At 35.7% G+C, this 17,108-nt stretch overlaps 1 pseudogene; it reads right to left on the bottom strand.

Annotated features, from left to right (window-relative positions):
• The window catches only part of LOC143272640 (anoctamin-3-like), a 152,030-nt pseudogene that overhangs the window by 133,992 nt on the left and 930 nt on the right, over positions 1 to 17,108 (bottom strand).

A 17,108-nucleotide genomic window follows, 5' to 3' on the forward strand; every position in this document is an offset into this window, starting at 1 on the left:
ACAGGCATACACACACACACACACACAAACAGAGAGAGAGAGAACCAACAACAAATAAACAATATAGCCATGAAGTTTTTTTCAATAAAATATTACTGAAACATAGTAAAAACAACCTTTACTTGAAGACTCTATCTTTGATGAAATGGAAACTACACCTTCTAAATATGCATGAAGATGTGTAGTGACTTCCATAAAAGGAAAATTACCTGCCTGGGTTCTTTTATCTTGGTCTTCATCCATCATGAAGAACACAAAATGACTGATACTTTGGGTTGAAGATATTCGATGATTCCAGGTACTTAATGGTGTTTTAAACAGGACAATGTAGTGATATTGTGTTCCCCAAAATATTGTGCACTCTAATAAATTTATCTGGGGTCAGAGAACAAAACAGCCACTAGACATAGAGGCCAGAAAATGGTGTCACTCACACCATTAATCCTAGCATTCCAGAGGCAGAGATCCACCTGGATCTCTGTGAGTTCAAAGCCACACTGGAAACAGCCAGGCATGGTGACTCATGACTTTAATCGCAGGAAGTGAGCCTTTAATCCCAGGAAGTGAACCTTTAATCCCAGGAAGTGATGGCAGAAAGCAAAAAGGTATATAAGGTGTGAAAATTAGGAAATAGGAAACTGGTTGAGCTTTTAGGCTTTTAGGAGCAGTTCAGCTGAGATTCATTAGAATGAGGACACAGAAGCATGCAGTCTGAGGAAACAAGATCAGCTGAGGAATTGATGAGGGGAGGAAGCTGTAGCTTGTTCTGCTTCTCATATCTTTCAGCATTCACCTCAATACTTGGCTCAGGGTTTTTTCTTATTAATAAGACCATTTAAGTTTCATGTTATAGGACAATTTAATTTTTATTCAAGAAGAGATTTAGTCTTAACATGAAGAGTGCAGCTTGACTAGATGGAGGGAGAGAAGAGAAAATTCATCCTTTTAATTTCATTTTGTCTTTAGGGTATCAGCAGTATACAAGAAAGACACATGCTGGTGTTGACTAATTGAAATGCTTTGAGGAGCCACAGCTAACTCCCACAGGATGACTCAGCATTGAACCCAACTAGGGACACATTCCAGTTTAGAAAATAACAGTAATCAAGTGAATGCTCCGTGTCTTTTGAAGCAGCAATGGATGATGTTGTCTTATATGCAGCATTACAGTAGACAAAAAGAAAATAGATCTAAATATGGCAAAAGATTGTCTTAAGAATTCAACTGGTGTTGGCGATGGTGGCTTAATCCCAGCACTTGGGAGGAGAAGCAAGTGGATATCTGTGAGTTCAAGGCCAGTCTAGTCTACAGAGAAAGTTCCAGGATAGCCAGGGCTATACACAGAGAAACCCTGTCTCAACACCACCATCCCCTCCAAATTTAATTTGTTAGATATTCCTAAGTGCAACATCAGACCTTGTTGAAAATAAGAGTTTAGCTGCAGTGTTCTGCAATGATCACCATCTGCTGAAAAAGGAAGTTCTTTGATGAGGGATGAGAGCTACACTGATCTGTGGGTATAAGTGTATGTCTGTGGGTTTACGGATTTGTATTGAGAGTGCAGTTTGAAGTTATATTGGCTTAGGAAAATGGCAGTAGTAGGTTCTCTTCTGAAGTCCATGACATCACTAGCTATGGGTTTTTAATAGTACCAGGCATGAATTCCCTTATGTGGAGAGCGCTTAAGCCCAGTTAGATGACTATTGGTTACTCCCTTGTAAGACGAATTGCTGAACAGTCTTATTAATAAAAAAAAACAGGAGCCAGATATTGGAGTAAAAGCTGAGAGATCAGGGAAGCAGAAAGAAGCCAGCCACATTCTTGCCACTAGAAATCCTCAGCCAACGACAGAGACTTACTTCCTGTATACTCATGCCTATATTCTTTCTGTCCCTGTCATCTCACTTCCTCTCTCTGCCCAGCTACATCACTTCCTCTTTGTGCTCAGCTCTGTCACTTCCTGTCTGTCTGTACAGACCTCCAGACTTCTATGGTTAACTAGCACTGAGAATAAAGGTGTGTTCCACCACACCTGGCTCTGTATGGCCTTGTACTCACAGAGATCCGGATGAATCTCTGCCTCTCGAATGCTAGGATTAAGGACGTGTGCTACCACTGCCTGACTTCTATGTTTAATATAGTGGCTGGCTTTTTCCTCTGATCTCCAGATAAGCTTTATTTGGGTGCACAATATATTGGGGGACACAATATATCATCACACTCCCTGGGTATGTGCCACTATTATAACATTGGAGATACCATTCTGAGCTGGTGATTGATGTGGTCCATAGATTTTACAGTTGTGTAACACTATTCATTGTTTTCTTACTTGACAACTGGCACAGCATATTCGGATACTGAAAGCTAGTCCAAACAAGCCCTGCACAATAGCAATTCCAATTGAAACACCACCATGGATGAGGGAAATCTCACAAGGCCCTGAAGAGCAACAATCAATTAATGGCTTTTTAGAGAAAGAAAATGAGATTTCTCCAGAGGTAAGCCTTCGAGATAGGCTACCAAATGCCAAGCTGTCAGCCCTAAATGCATACAAATATGAGCAACATTAAAGTGACTTAGCATTAAATAAGTGGTCATGAATTTGAAAGGGGGTACAGGAGGAGCGGGAGATGGGGAGAGGTGATGAAAATGATGTAAATACAGTAAAAATATATGAAATTTACAAAAAATAAAAATTGAATTTAAAAAGGTTAAACCATGCAAAAGTGGTATATATTTATGGTACCTTCAGAAGGAAAGAGATAATAAAGTTAAGCAGAAGATGAAAGAAACAAGAAAGAAAGAAAGAAAGAAAGAAAGAAAGAAAGAAAGAAAGGAAGGAAGGAAGGAAGGAAGAAAGGAAGAAAGAAAGAACTGAAAGATGGAAGGAAGAAGACAGAGAGAGGGAGAGAGAGTCAAATTGAGGAAATAATCAAAAATTAGTAATGGGTGTTAAAACAAAGGTAAAGAAAAAAGAACAAAACATTGGTATTTGACAGAATGTTTTCAATTTTAAACAGAAAAATTAAAAAAATAACCCACAACAATATGTTATTTGCTCTAGCTTTGGAGCTCTCAGATTGAAGTGAAGACAGTTTTAAAAGGCAGTGCCAGGGAAGACTCGCGGGGTGAAGTATGAGGGGGAGTAGTAAGAGGAGGCAAAGGGAGAGGATGACAATGGGAAGAATAATGAAAACAAGAAAATTTGAATGCATGGAGGAAGAATTGTGGGAGCCAGAGGCGTCGAGGAAACAAGGAGAGCAGGACCCATACATGTCAACTAAGCAGGGATCCTAGGAGCTCACAGAAATTGAAGGAACAATCATGGAGCTTGCATGGGTCTGTGCTAAATCCTCTGCACATATGTTATGATGGTCAGCTTGGTGTTCTTATGGGACTCCTCTAACAGTGGGGGTGGGGGTGTCTCTGACTCTTTTGCCTGCTCTTGGGACCCTTTTTGCCCTAGTGGGTTGCATCATCCAGTCTTGATATGAGGGATATCAAGATATTTGTGCATAGACTTGTTATGCCATGGTCAGTTTATGTATCTCATTATGTCATGTTCAGTTTATGTCCCTGGGCAGCCTGCTTTTTTTCAAAAGGGAAATGGAGGAGGTATGGATTTGGGGGAGAGATGAGGTGGAGATGAATTGGGAAGAGTGGAGGGAGGGAAAATTACTCCCTGGATGCATTGAAAACTACACAGAAACACACACACACACGCACACGCACACGCACACGCACACGCACACGCACACGCACGCACGCACGCACGCATGCGCACATGTATATACATATATATTTATATTTATATATGTTATTTTTAGATGTTTGAATGGATCCTTTGACCTTGAAACATTTCCAAATTGACTTGATTTGGGAATATTTTTTAAGATTTCTTTGTAGAATTTGAATAATCACTACATGCCTTTACCTTCCCCAGTATACTGTGTTCACATATGCACATACATGACCTTCCAGTGTTCAAGAGTTCTGTTGATTCAGAGTCAAATATCTCTCATTTGGAGTAGACAAATAAATGAGAATGTATTTGCCTGTGTAGATATGTTCTCTCTAACTTTTTGATGGGGACAAAAACACCTGTGTTATGATTGTAAAACTCTTCACTCTTCCTTCTTTCATTTCTATCTCCCTTCTTTTCATCCTATCTTTATCTCCCCCTCCCTCCCTTCTTCCTTCCCTCTCTTTCTCTCCTTTGTATTTATTATGTTTTTCTGTTTTATATTTTCAGACAGTTCTTACTGTATACTCTCAGGCTTCCCTGGCTTTAAATCCTCCTGCCTCAGCTTCCTGAGTGCTAATTTTAAAGTTGTACAGCACCATACTGGCTTCTTTATGCTGTTTTCAGTCATAACACATCATGTTTAAAGGTAGTTTCCTAACCTCTGTTTTTCTCATCTTCCTTTTTTCCCCCCCTGGGAGATGTACAATTTCACTTCTTGGTCTAGTTCCTAAATCATAGAATGAAGCCTGAGCAATATAATTCTGCCTTAAACAGAAAGGTCTTTCCTTTCCCTAAAGATCAAATTGATTTACGAGGTAAATTGATACTATGGGCATATACAAGATGCACATGTATTCATTTATTTATATCAGTGGCAAAATAACTCTAGTGGGGGTCAGCTCTTGTTGGGATGATTTTGTAATTGCCACCAGACCATCTGCTTAAAAATCAGCAACTTTTGCTTTCAGCTAGTCACTGTATTAAGATAAATTGGCTTGCAAAATTAAACAAGAGGGAATTCAAGGTCAGGCATAGAAGTAGTAGATAGTCCATGAGGAACATCCTGAGCTTCACTAGGTTACCTGTTCTTTAAAATCTTCAGTTACACGGAAAACCACATCTATTTTATGTAGTTACCATGATGATAAGAAATAAAACACAAAGAACTTCAAACTGGATATTTGACTCTGTAAGCATACAGAGTTCAGTTTGTTTCAAAAATTAAGATTGGCAAATTCGTAGTACTAAGTGTAGCTTTCCAGTGTATTCTATTGAGAACATTTGAGTCTCATCTGAATGGAGAAACACAGCAGTGGTCCATGAAGAATGCGATGTCATTGGCATTAGACAAGGAAGTCATTTAATTGTAACCGTCAAGATATAAACTCACAATCAAAGAAGGAAACAGCAAGTAGAGACGATAATATGCAACTCTACCAAATCTGTGAATCAGATGCTGAGGATGTTTAAAGAATTAGTAGCAATAACGCTACATTCAAATATATTTTTTGAGGCAAGAGACAATAAAGGAGGCATTTTAGAAAAAAAAATAGAATAGATTTTAAAATCTACAAGTAGAACCAGAATACAACCAAATACACAGATTAATTAATTGGGTTTCTCTTCCTAAAAAATTAATATCCTCACCTGGAATATAAAAAAATAAAAATAAAAAAGTAAAGATTGCAGTATACCGACAGTTTGTGAGAGACTACCATTCTCCCACCTGGGACATAGATAACGTTCTTGGAACAATATTTTGCAAATATGAGCTTGTATATCATAATAACAGCAAGGAACTTTGGCAGCTGGCATTAGCAATCTGAAAATTACCAGTGTTTCTCCCACGCTGTAAATATATTACGTGCAAATGTCCTCTAGTCCTTCATACCTGGCACTCATAACAGAGAAGCATAAGCAACAGTTCAACAATCATTATAATTGCACCATCAATCATATTGCAAAATGCAGTGAAAACACATTTCTGTATTGAATACAATGATGTTTTATTGGAAATGTTACAATAAAAAATTGGTTGACTCAATGCAGTTCTGATTTTATTCACAGCTATGGTTTAGGAGAAAGCTTGGAACAGTAAAATGTCATCATATACTTGAAATGAAAAGTACCTCTAATATTCTAATATTCTCTTTAACATACAAAATTAAAAAAAAATTCACCTGGGTGCCTTTATCCCCTCCCTGAGACATTGGGACCTGTATATGCCTTGTTTCTGACAATAGCCATTACCCAGGCTGTAAGAAATGATCATGATTAAATTAGTTCTGAAACCTAGCCTGTCTTTCTCTGGCTTCTAGCAAACAGGTTTATGAAGTACTCTCGTATTTTGAGTATGAATCTAGGATAAAACTTAGGTGTGAACTTGAATTTGCAGAAATAATTAAGGACAATATCTAAGCATGCTACCAGTTCTGATGTAAAAAAAAAAAAAATCTCACTGCAAGAAAGATGCCAAAAGGTGTCAGGTCATCCACATAATGAGAGCAGATTTGTCAAACATATATTTATTGTTTGTTCAACTATCTAAAATGAGAATGAAAGAATAGAAATATAATAAAATTATGCTAACAAAGCAAGGATGTAGAAAGACCTTAAGAACACAAAAAGGTAAATTTGTCAACTGGAAATTAACTACAAAATCATGCTCTTAAAGTTTTAAGAAGAAGCAGTTTTCATTTAGAATTGTTTGAATCTACCAGGCTGAGCTGAATCCCCAGGGGAGTCCTTGCCCTGGAGGAGATAGAAATGGGGGGTGGATTAGGGGGAAGACAGGGGGGCAGAAAGCAGAAGGAGGGAGGACAGGGGAATCCATGGCTGATATGTAAAATTAAACTAATTATGAAATTTAAAAAAAGAATTGTTTAAATCTCATTTTGAGATTTTATTTACTTATTTGCTTTTAAGTGAAATTTTTACTTTTGAGAATTTCATACATGAATGAATGATGCATTTATATTATTTCTATACCTCCTGTTTCCTCTTCCAACTATTCCTGTGTCTCCCCAACTTCCTCTCAACTTCATGACCTTTCATTTTTTTTTTTTTACTTTTTCTCCTTTCTGAGAATAAATCTTTTTCTCACATGATATATCCTGACTACTGTTTCACCATCCTATACTTCTCCTAGTTCCTCCTCCCCTCCCCTCCCATCTGTATCGATTCTCTTTCTGTCTCTCATTAAAAAATAAATAAACTTTTAAGGGATAATGATAAAAAAATATAATAGTATTAAACAAAAACTAATACCTAATAATTGGACAAACTAACAAGCATAAGGAAAAAAGCCAAGAGAAGTCACACACACACACACACACACACACACACACACACACACACACACACGAAAAAAAACAAAGCAAAACAAAACAACAACAACAACAAAAAACCCACAGAGACGCACTTGTTTACATACTCAAGAATCTCATAAAAATGATAAAGTGGAAGCCATTATATACATTCAAAGGACCTATAGGTTAAAAAGAGAGAAGGAAACCATAAAATAAAATTAATAAATAAAAGAAAAATTGCCCCTGGCAGTGGGACCAGCATCTATCCCTGGTGTATGAGCTGGCTTTTTTGAATTCATTCCCTATGGTGAGATGCCTTGATCAGCCTTGATGCAGGGTGAAGTAGGGTCTTGGTCCTGCCTCAACTGAATGTACCAAGCTTTGTTGTCTCCCCATGGGAAGCCTTACTCTTTTGGAAAAGTGGATGAGGGGATAGGTGGGAGGAGGGGAGCGGGAGGAGGAGAACTGGAGGAGGGGTGGGAGGGGGAACTATGGTTGGTATATAAAATGAATAAAAAAAAATTAAAAAGAACAAAATATAAAAAGAAGAAAAAGACCTGACATTATGAGAACCTTCAAAGGAACCTTCAAAAGAACATTATAAGGAACCTTCAAAGATGCAGTTAATTTGTTTTCTGTTGGTCATCTATTGCTGGGCATGCAGCCTACCTTTAATAGTAGTTATTTTCCCAAGTAAGTCTCCCTTGGAGGAAACTAAAGTTTCCTTTGCAAGTGATTAACAATTGGTGACTGCTTCTAGGTTAGCCATGGGGACATAAGTCTGCTTCTTTCAGTTTTTGGACCCTATCTGTGCAGATCTGACAAATTATCAAACATTTATAATTAAGAGAATAAAGACATTTTATTGCAAATTCTAAACAATTATCTCTTTAACTTTCAGGAAAATATTGGAGAAAGTGTATCATAAAATAATAGAAAAAATCAAGAAAATAAAATCAAGAGTTCATTCACTCATTCACCTTCTACAGGCTTATGATTGCTCCTTAGTTTCGCCAACCACGAATCAAAAATTTATAAACTTCAGACAAGGAGAAAATAGTTAATATGTAATTTTAAAAAAAAACTTTCAAACAAATTAAGAAAGATTAAAAATGAATAATGTGAATGAAAAAGTTTGAAATATTTCTCTGGGAAAAAAATTACCAAAAGGAAAATTAACCTTAGCATAATGATTTAACTCCTACTTGATTAAGCATCAATCTATTTAATAAAAACATAATACTACACACTGATGAATCAAATTGATGCTGATAAAATATAAAAGAGAACCTCAGTGTAAAGGTATAAAATTTTCAAAGAATCAATAAGAATGTTATTTTTAAAAAGCTAGCTTCCGAGATCAGAAGAGATCAGGCGCGTTCTGGGGGGTGGGCTGGGGGGAGGGGGGGCGAGAGGGGGAGAACAGGGGAATCTGTGGCTATTATGTTGAACTGAATAGTGTTGTAAAATAATAAAAACAAAGAACTAAAAAAAAAGCTAGCTTCAAGTAGTTCTGTAAGAAATTAATTTTAACAAATAAATTACATAATACCTGAGGAATTCAGATCAGCCACAGATGATACTGATGACTTTTAGCTTTTGTCATTATTCTGCCATTTCTTTTAAGTTTTATTTTATTTTTATTTTATTTAATTAATTTTTTTGTTTTGTTTTTTTTTTGTTTTTGAGACAGGGTTTCTCTGTGTAGCTTTGTGCCTTTCTGGAACTTGCTTTGTAGATCAGGCTGACCTTGAACTCACAGAGATCTGCCTGCCTCTGCCTCCCAAGTGCTGGGATTAAAGGCCTGTGCCACCACCGCCCTGCTCTTTTCAGTTTTATATGACAGGGCTTCCTTTATTCCCTGGATGGTTTCACACTCATTTTGCATTCCTGGTTGAACTTGAACTACTGAGTTTCCTGCTTTTACCTACCAAATATTAGGGCTATAGGTGTGTGACATCTTGTCCAGCTACCCAACTATTTTAAGTGCTTTGAAGGCTATTGGCATTTAATGTATACAACTTGACTGCATAAGGTGTTTGTATCTACATATAAACCTGTGAAAACATTCAACCTTCATCTCTCCATGCTGTAATATACCCATCACTTACAAACGTTGATCCTGCCTCTTGCCTTTATATAAGAGGAGTTAACACAGTATCTACCTCCTTAGCAACTTCAAAAATTCTATAACATGTTATTAATTATTCTTAATTAATAATTAATAATAAATTAAAATTTTATAATAAAGACCTTATAGTATATAAGATTGAAAAAATGTATTTATTTTAGTTTTTCAAATGTTTCATGAGAAATCAGCCACTATGGTCTTAGACATATCACCTACTTACCACAGTTTTGCACAAGTATTTATATGTGCTGAATCATTTAATTTCAGCAAAAATTCTTTATGGTCAAAATTAAAAGAGAACTAAGTAATATCTTTTTAAAGAGGTCTAGATTCCATCAGCCTTTTAAGCAAAAACAAAATAAAAATATATCATGTGTCTTAGGCAATGCTTTCAACATTCAGAATTGAGATAACTTCTACATTATTGAAACATTTTTTGAATTGATAAGTGTAACCAAGGTAATGTAGAACAATACAGCGAGGTGGTCTAGTGGGTAAAGGTGCTTGTCCCTAAGCCTGAGAAGCTGAGTTCTGTCCTGGGAGCACATGGTAGAAGAAGAGAATGGGCTCCTGCTGGTAATTATCTGATCTCCACATATGTGCTCTGCCAATCCTTCAGCCAAATGGGTAAACATAATTTAAGCATTTAAGAAAAAAAAGGAGTGAAGAAGTAAATATGTAAATGATCTAATATATATTGCATCAGGGAAAGAAATAGTCCCAGATACTAGTAAAATAAAAATCAAAATATATACCTTCAAACTCACCGCACACCAAACCAACAAAAGATGAAAGATGAAGGAGGTGATAAAAATAGCAAAAAAACAAAGTCAAAGCTGAGAAAAATAAAATGAAAGAAAAGGCACATCTTTTCAATTTTGACAATTTATATATCCACAAACCTCTTCACTTAAGTGTATAAGAATAAAAGTTCAATAAAAATAGAAAATAGCTTCTTAAGGTTACATAAACATCAAAGAGTTGAGAGGATGAATTTTTCATTCTCATCTCAATACTGTAAATGACAATAGAGTCATGGAAGCACAGTGACAGAAACTCAGATCTAGACCCAAAGGGGTTCAGGAGGATTCTCCCCGATAGTGGTCAGTCCCACCTCCAGTCCAACCTTATGGTAGATGACTCTTTGCCCCAACTTCATTGGCCAGTTGAGTGACAGGATTTTTATTAGTACTTCAATCCTTTCTTGTTATGGATCTGTTTAAGTTGTTTATATTCCTATGACTAATTTTGAAAGGTCATATGTGATTGGGAATTTACCATTTCTTCTAGAATTGAATATTTTTATTAATATTATAAGTACAGTACAATTATGTTTGCATGGTATGTGATGCATGTATACAACTAAACTTTTAGAATTTATAAAATTTGCTATGAAATAATTTCTACTAGTAATTCATTTGAAGTCATTTAAAAAATCAGCATTTGCACAGCTATATTATTAATTTTTTCTATTGTTTCTGAAATGGACTTACTTGTTAGGCATTTCTGCTTGATTGTTAAGAATACAAAGTCCTAGTCCTTTTCTATGAAAGTTAAATTCAATGGACTGGAAGGCCTGATGATTTTCATTGAATTCTGGATAATTCTTGAATCTTGAAAATTAAGAAATTTAGATCACATAGATTTAGAATAAATCTATGAATAATGAATAAATGAATAAAAGTAGATAAAATAAATTTTTCAAACTACTATGAAGGGATGAATTCTTTTCATCTGTATCTGTGCATATATTTAATACCTAACCACCACTATGCTGAAAATTTTCTTCTAGAAGTGTTTGTGTCAAAGCCAACCATAACACATACATGCTTTTATGGGTTATATATGTGATAAGTTTTTTGTCAATCAAGTAACTTTCTAGAACCTGATATGTATGAACAATTAATATATAACATTTGCAAAATATTTTGAGATACATAGTTTCCATGTCCACTCATTTTAACCTACAAAGAAGACCTCTGATTCATAGGTCAGTAGATCTCAGTTGTGAGGATGGGAGACTCATGTTTTACTGTATTCTGCAGTAGATCCAGGCTTCCTACATAGCTAAGTGTTGGGTCAAGGCCACAATTGAAAGTAATTTCTATTTGCAGTGTAATTTAGGAGGAAAGACAATAGCTGAAGAGACAGCAAGGTTGATTGTACTAATGTGCTGCCAAGTTTAGAATATAATTTCACACTTCTGTAGTTCCTGCTGAAGTAAAGCAAGAGCAGAGGATTTGGCTCTTAATGTCCCACACAATTTTGTTTTAGATACAAAGTGACTGACCCCAGAAAGGACAGTGGCCTATTAGAGCCAATGAGTAAGCTTGAATATAGTAAAATTCGTCATGGAAATGTACTGATTGATAAAGAAAACAGGTAGAGCAAGGAAATTAGCTACAGACAGGTGTTTTGGAAATTGATGGGACCCAGGTACTTCCCACACTTAACAATGATAAGGTAGAAATGCCTTCTCATGCAGAGCTTCCCATCCTTTGTGAAGCTTGCTTTCCAGTGCCAAGCTCATCCACCCATGTAGTCCAGCTTACCAGATTCCATCACTGTCTACAAGCAGAGGGACTCATTTTTGCACCAGCTACCAGCCCTCAGGCTCCATTCTTAAAGATTTGCCAAGGACAGGAGACATGCTGTTTGTACTCCAGTTGACTCCATTATTGGAGGAGAGTATACAAAAACCCCAGTCAAAGATAGAAAGACTCCAGCTACTAATCATTTACTTTTGCATCATGGACTGGGAATTATCCAGAAGTCATACCTCTGTCTTCTATCTCAGAGAAAACACATCTGATATTAAGAGTATGGTCCTTATTACTGTGGTATCATTTATTAAGAAAGTTATGTTGGCTCTTAAGTGTTCTGTGTGGGCACAGTTGGAACTCTGTAACAAATCATATTTGAGTCCCTACAATGGCACCCAGGACTGTTAATCTGACCATGAATGCCTATGCAATTTAAGTCAACTCTTGGCTTAGAAGGTAACAGTATTAAACAAGAGACATGACACCTACTTGATACAATGGGGTGGCCATTGTATTCATTTGCAAGACTAGCTAATGGCACCCAGGACTGTTAATCTGACCATGAATGCCTATGCAATTTAAGTCAACTCTTGGCTTAGAAGGTAACAGTATTAAACAAGAGACATGACACCTACTTGATACAATGGGGTGGCCATTGTATTCGTTTGCAAGACTAGCTACCAGAACACAGGTTCTCAACACAATTGTTGAGATATGTGCCCATCATAATTAGAGCATTGACAAAAAGGTATCTTTCCTAGAAAAGACACAGGCCCCATAATCAATTTTATTTTACTCTACATTAAAGTATTTCATGTCACAGATCCAGTCTGATGGCAGGGCCCTTAGGTGCCACAGTTCTCACACACATAGATATACATACTCAAATTTTTACTGGATATCAGATTCAGTCATACCAGGATTTTCACGTCAACTTTTCACCTATGACTCACAAAACTTAGGATTCTTTTTACAAGAGACGGTCTTTCTTTCCTTAGTCATAAATAAAAGGCCAGTCTGGAAATACCAGTGGGAATTAGTGCACAAAGATGAAAAGATTTCTCTCAATATATTTATGTTCTTTTTTTTCTTGTTTTCTAAAGTGTACAGGAATATTTTGATACTGAAGATGTTGTCCAAGGAAACATGAAGTTTAAGAAGCAGAGGTTTGGAGAGTAGGTGTAATTCCCCAGAAGCATTCCTCTGTGTGTCATGAAGCAGGAATTGAGCACAAAGTTGAATTTAGAAGAGGCTTGCATATAGGTACTTGCAGTAACAATTTAGTTAGTGAAAAAGAGAATGCATGTTACTTTCAGCCTGCAGATCTTCATATAAATATTAAAGCCATAATAATTAAATAGTTAATCTGGGTACAAAAATGCCTGATTCTGGAGAATTGTTTAAAAAAATACTATTTTTGTGTTTAACCAAATGTCATTTACAGGATTTTTAATGAAACCCTCACAGCTTTAACTGATCATTAAGTCCAAGATGATTGAGACAGCCTGTGTTTGATGTAACCTATGACCTCCCTGAATATCTTGGTAGCTATATTGCTAAATAAACAGCCATGAGAAGCCAGAACTATCATTGCCCTTTTTTTTCATCCATGCCTGTATGACATATTAATCCATCATAAGTTCAGTGAAACACAACACATCAGTCTACTGAACAATGTCAGATTTTACGCAGAAACCAGTTCTAATTTGCCAGCTTGTGTTTACATCAAGGTGTGCTAAAGTAATAACAAGTGTGTCCTCCAAGTTGTCTGCAATCATGAACACTTCAATGTACCCTTGAAACATCATACATAAGGAAATTACCTGTATTTCTCATATTTGCTGAAGATTCTCGCTTTCAAAATGTCTTAATCTATTAAAAAATTTTCACAAAAAAATCTAGTACTTTAAATGGAAAAAAATAAACATACCTTGTTGATCTTTTTAGAAACACAAAGGACATGATCAAGAAAAAAAAATCAACCCGACACAAATGCAGATTTGTCCACAACTCTCAGATTCAGCAGATATCTCAGATTTCTTACTATATCAACTTCTCAGTGGAAAGGAGTATTTGTTTGTTTGTTTGTTTGTTTGTTTGTTGATTTTTTGTAAGATGTTCAGGAATGAAAATGTTCTGAATAATACTATCACAAAGCAAACAATAGCTATGTAAATGTGCATTGAATATAGAGGGAATAAATCCCATTTCTCTGCATTGCAATATTTAATGTATGAAATTAATTGTACATCTGAATTTTCTTTTTGACAACTTTTTAAACTTCCTCGGGGACAGTGAATTAATTAGGTAGAATGTGTGATTGTAACTGATATTATTACAAAGAAAAGTTTTTCTAATGTCCAGAGCCCACTGTTTTTATAAGATACTCTCCCAAATCAAAAACAAATGAAGAAAAAATAGAAAAAGAAATGAATCTGCATGTGTGTGTGTGTGTGTGTGTGTGTGTGTGTGTGTGTGTGTGTGTGTGTGTACAGCTGAGGGCATCTTATATTGGCCTACTATGTCAATAAAAAGATAGATAAGACTGGAAATGACAATAATTAGTCTTTTATCGGTCACTAAATTTTGGATCCTAACTACCTGTCACACAGATTTTTAGTTCTATTATAATACTGTGTATTAGATATTATGTTCATTTCAGGTAAGCACTAACAGACTTAATATTAAAGCTGTCAGTAGCACATGCAAGATTAATGTGCAGGACAAATAGAAAAAAAATATAGATCAGTGGTCCTCCACCTTCCTAATGCTGTGACCCTTTATCACATGATGTGGTGACCCTCAACCATAACATTATTTTATTGCTACTAAATAACTGTAATTTTCTACTGTTATGAATCACATTGTAAACATCTGATATACAGTATATCTGATATGTGATTCCCCAAAAGGGATCGTGACCCACAGGTTGAAAACTACTGCTTTATATCAAGTAATGGAGATTTTGGACTAACAATTGTTTGTTTTTTTTAATAGTTAACTATTCTGTCATCTCCACTGGTTTTATTAATTAGAATAAGCATTATCAGTGATTGTATTTGATTAACAAATATATAATTACATACGTCTCCAATATCCATGAATATTTAGGTCTTAATGCATGATGACAGTGTATTCTGTGTTTCCTAGACATAGATCTACAGGCAACTAGTGACTCCTGGGGAAAGGAGAATTAGCTTCTTCCATGAATGAGACTCCTTGTTGATTGTCCAATTCAGAGTGGTCAGTAATGCTTTTTAACAGACATTGAATTCACTTGAATAAAATAAAAATAAATGGCACAATTGGTTCACTAAACTAAACAATTTCCTAAATATGAAATTAAAATAGGACTTTCTTCTTCTAGATCAGAAGAAAAAAATCTTTGCCTTCACATTGCTAACTGCATGTGCTATCCAACAAAAGAAAAGATGTAGCCACAGGGGGAACCAGTATGGATGTTTCCCAAATAAAGTTTCCATATGATCCTGACATACCATTTCTATTCAAAAGGATAAAAGTTAGTTTAACGTAGGGATACCTGCACATCCACTTTTGTTGTAGCATTATTCACAATAACCAAGCCATGGAATTACTCTATGTGCCCATCTATGGATGAATGAAATTATCAAATTATATGGATGAATGAAATTATGCTGTTTACAGTAAAATAATGGAATTGGACATGAGGAGGAGTTTAGAAACCCATTCCCACAAATAAAAATATTGTGTGTGTTCTCTCATATGTGGAAATTAAGGGTGAGGTAGTAGAAAAATATGAAACTAAAGTGGAAGTACAAGACACTGGAAAGAGGAAGGAGAATATGAAAGAGGGATAAAGTATAAAGATGATGACATGATCAAAATTATATTATGTGAATGGGTGGAAATATGGTGAAACCTCTTAACTTATATATTTAACATTAAATGTATAATCAGTAGAGGGAGGGAGAACAGAAGGTCAGAAATCAATCAACAGTCTTCATATTATACATAAATTAATATCATAAGTAGATAAACACTTTCCAAATTTTTTCATCTATCACCAAAGGCAAGACTGAAATCTAAGACTCTAGAATTTCAGTACAGAATTCCCTTTGACTTTAGGTTGTGGTGAGCAGCACTGAAAAGCACTTCCAGGTCAGAGGGAGCACAGAGTGTCATCATGCTTCTTCCTATTGAAAAAAATTAAAATAGCTGATCCTTAATGTGAGTTACCATTTCCTAGCAGGGTACTACCCCTAGACAAAGAACCATAAGCAACTAATGTCTACTGGGAGAATTATCCTCTCCCAGAGGTGCACCCCTTATTGGTTGTCTAATACAGAGAGGTCAGTCCTGAATTATAAACACACAAACAATAAAAATAGACTCAATGTGTGTATATTCATAATACACACACACGAGTATGTCTGCTTATAACAATAATAAAGAAAAACAGGATATCAGCTAGAGAGTAGACAAGGGACATGGGGGGGTTGACAGAAGGGAAGACAGAGGGACTGGAGGGGGAAAACAGATGAAAGAAAGTGGTGTTAAAAAAAAACAACTAGAACCATTTAGTTAAAAGTTATTGCTTCTTTTGGGGACCTCCATTTTCTCATGTTTACGTTTTTGCTAAAGTTGTTTTTTTCTTGTGTGTGCCAAAATGTGAGATTTGAAAATAACTGGCTCATGGTGCATTATAAAATGGAAATTATGAAATGTCATGAATTGAACAAGTTTATCACTCATTTGAGTAAAAACAACTAATCTCAAAGTTGATGATTCTTTGCTCCCTAACATATAACATGAATCAAAACATGGATACTCTGGGGCACATTTCAAGTATCCAGGTCTCCCAAAGCGTTAGAACATAACCAGATGAGGCAGTTTCAAGGTTTCTATTTCTTTCTTTTTGTCCCTAATGTTTATACGTGTTTAATGATGTAAAGAAAGGAAACTTCTTGAATTTTCTTTGGAAATCTTTGAGCTTAAATAGAACTGCATAGGAGCCCAAATTTCAGTCTCCTCCCACAGTCTCTCACTTCAGCCTCAATTCTAACATATATTCAAAAGACACCAGAGCATGGGAATTTGTGCAGATTATAATTCCCGACTGGAAGCTCTTGCAGCATGATATTATGCCTGAAGAATGAATTCCTACTAAGTTATTCTGGGGTTATCCAAGGTTTTTGCTTAGAAACAAAGCCAAAGATCTACCCTAAACCATTTGGAGAAGGAATACTAGCAGTGACAGAAGAGGAGTAATAATAATTACTTTAATTAACAAATGTAATACTACAGAATTACATATGTTAGCAACCATATAAGCAAATGTGACATATTTACCATTATTCATTCATTAAATTCCAGTAGTGTTGAATAAATGCATCAGACAA

This window comes from Peromyscus maniculatus, chromosome 4 (genome assembly GCF_049852395.1).
Source record: "Peromyscus maniculatus bairdii isolate BWxNUB_F1_BW_parent chromosome 4, HU_Pman_BW_mat_3.1, whole genome shotgun sequence".
Classification (NCBI taxonomy): Eukaryota; Metazoa; Chordata; class Mammalia; order Rodentia; family Cricetidae; genus Peromyscus; species Peromyscus maniculatus.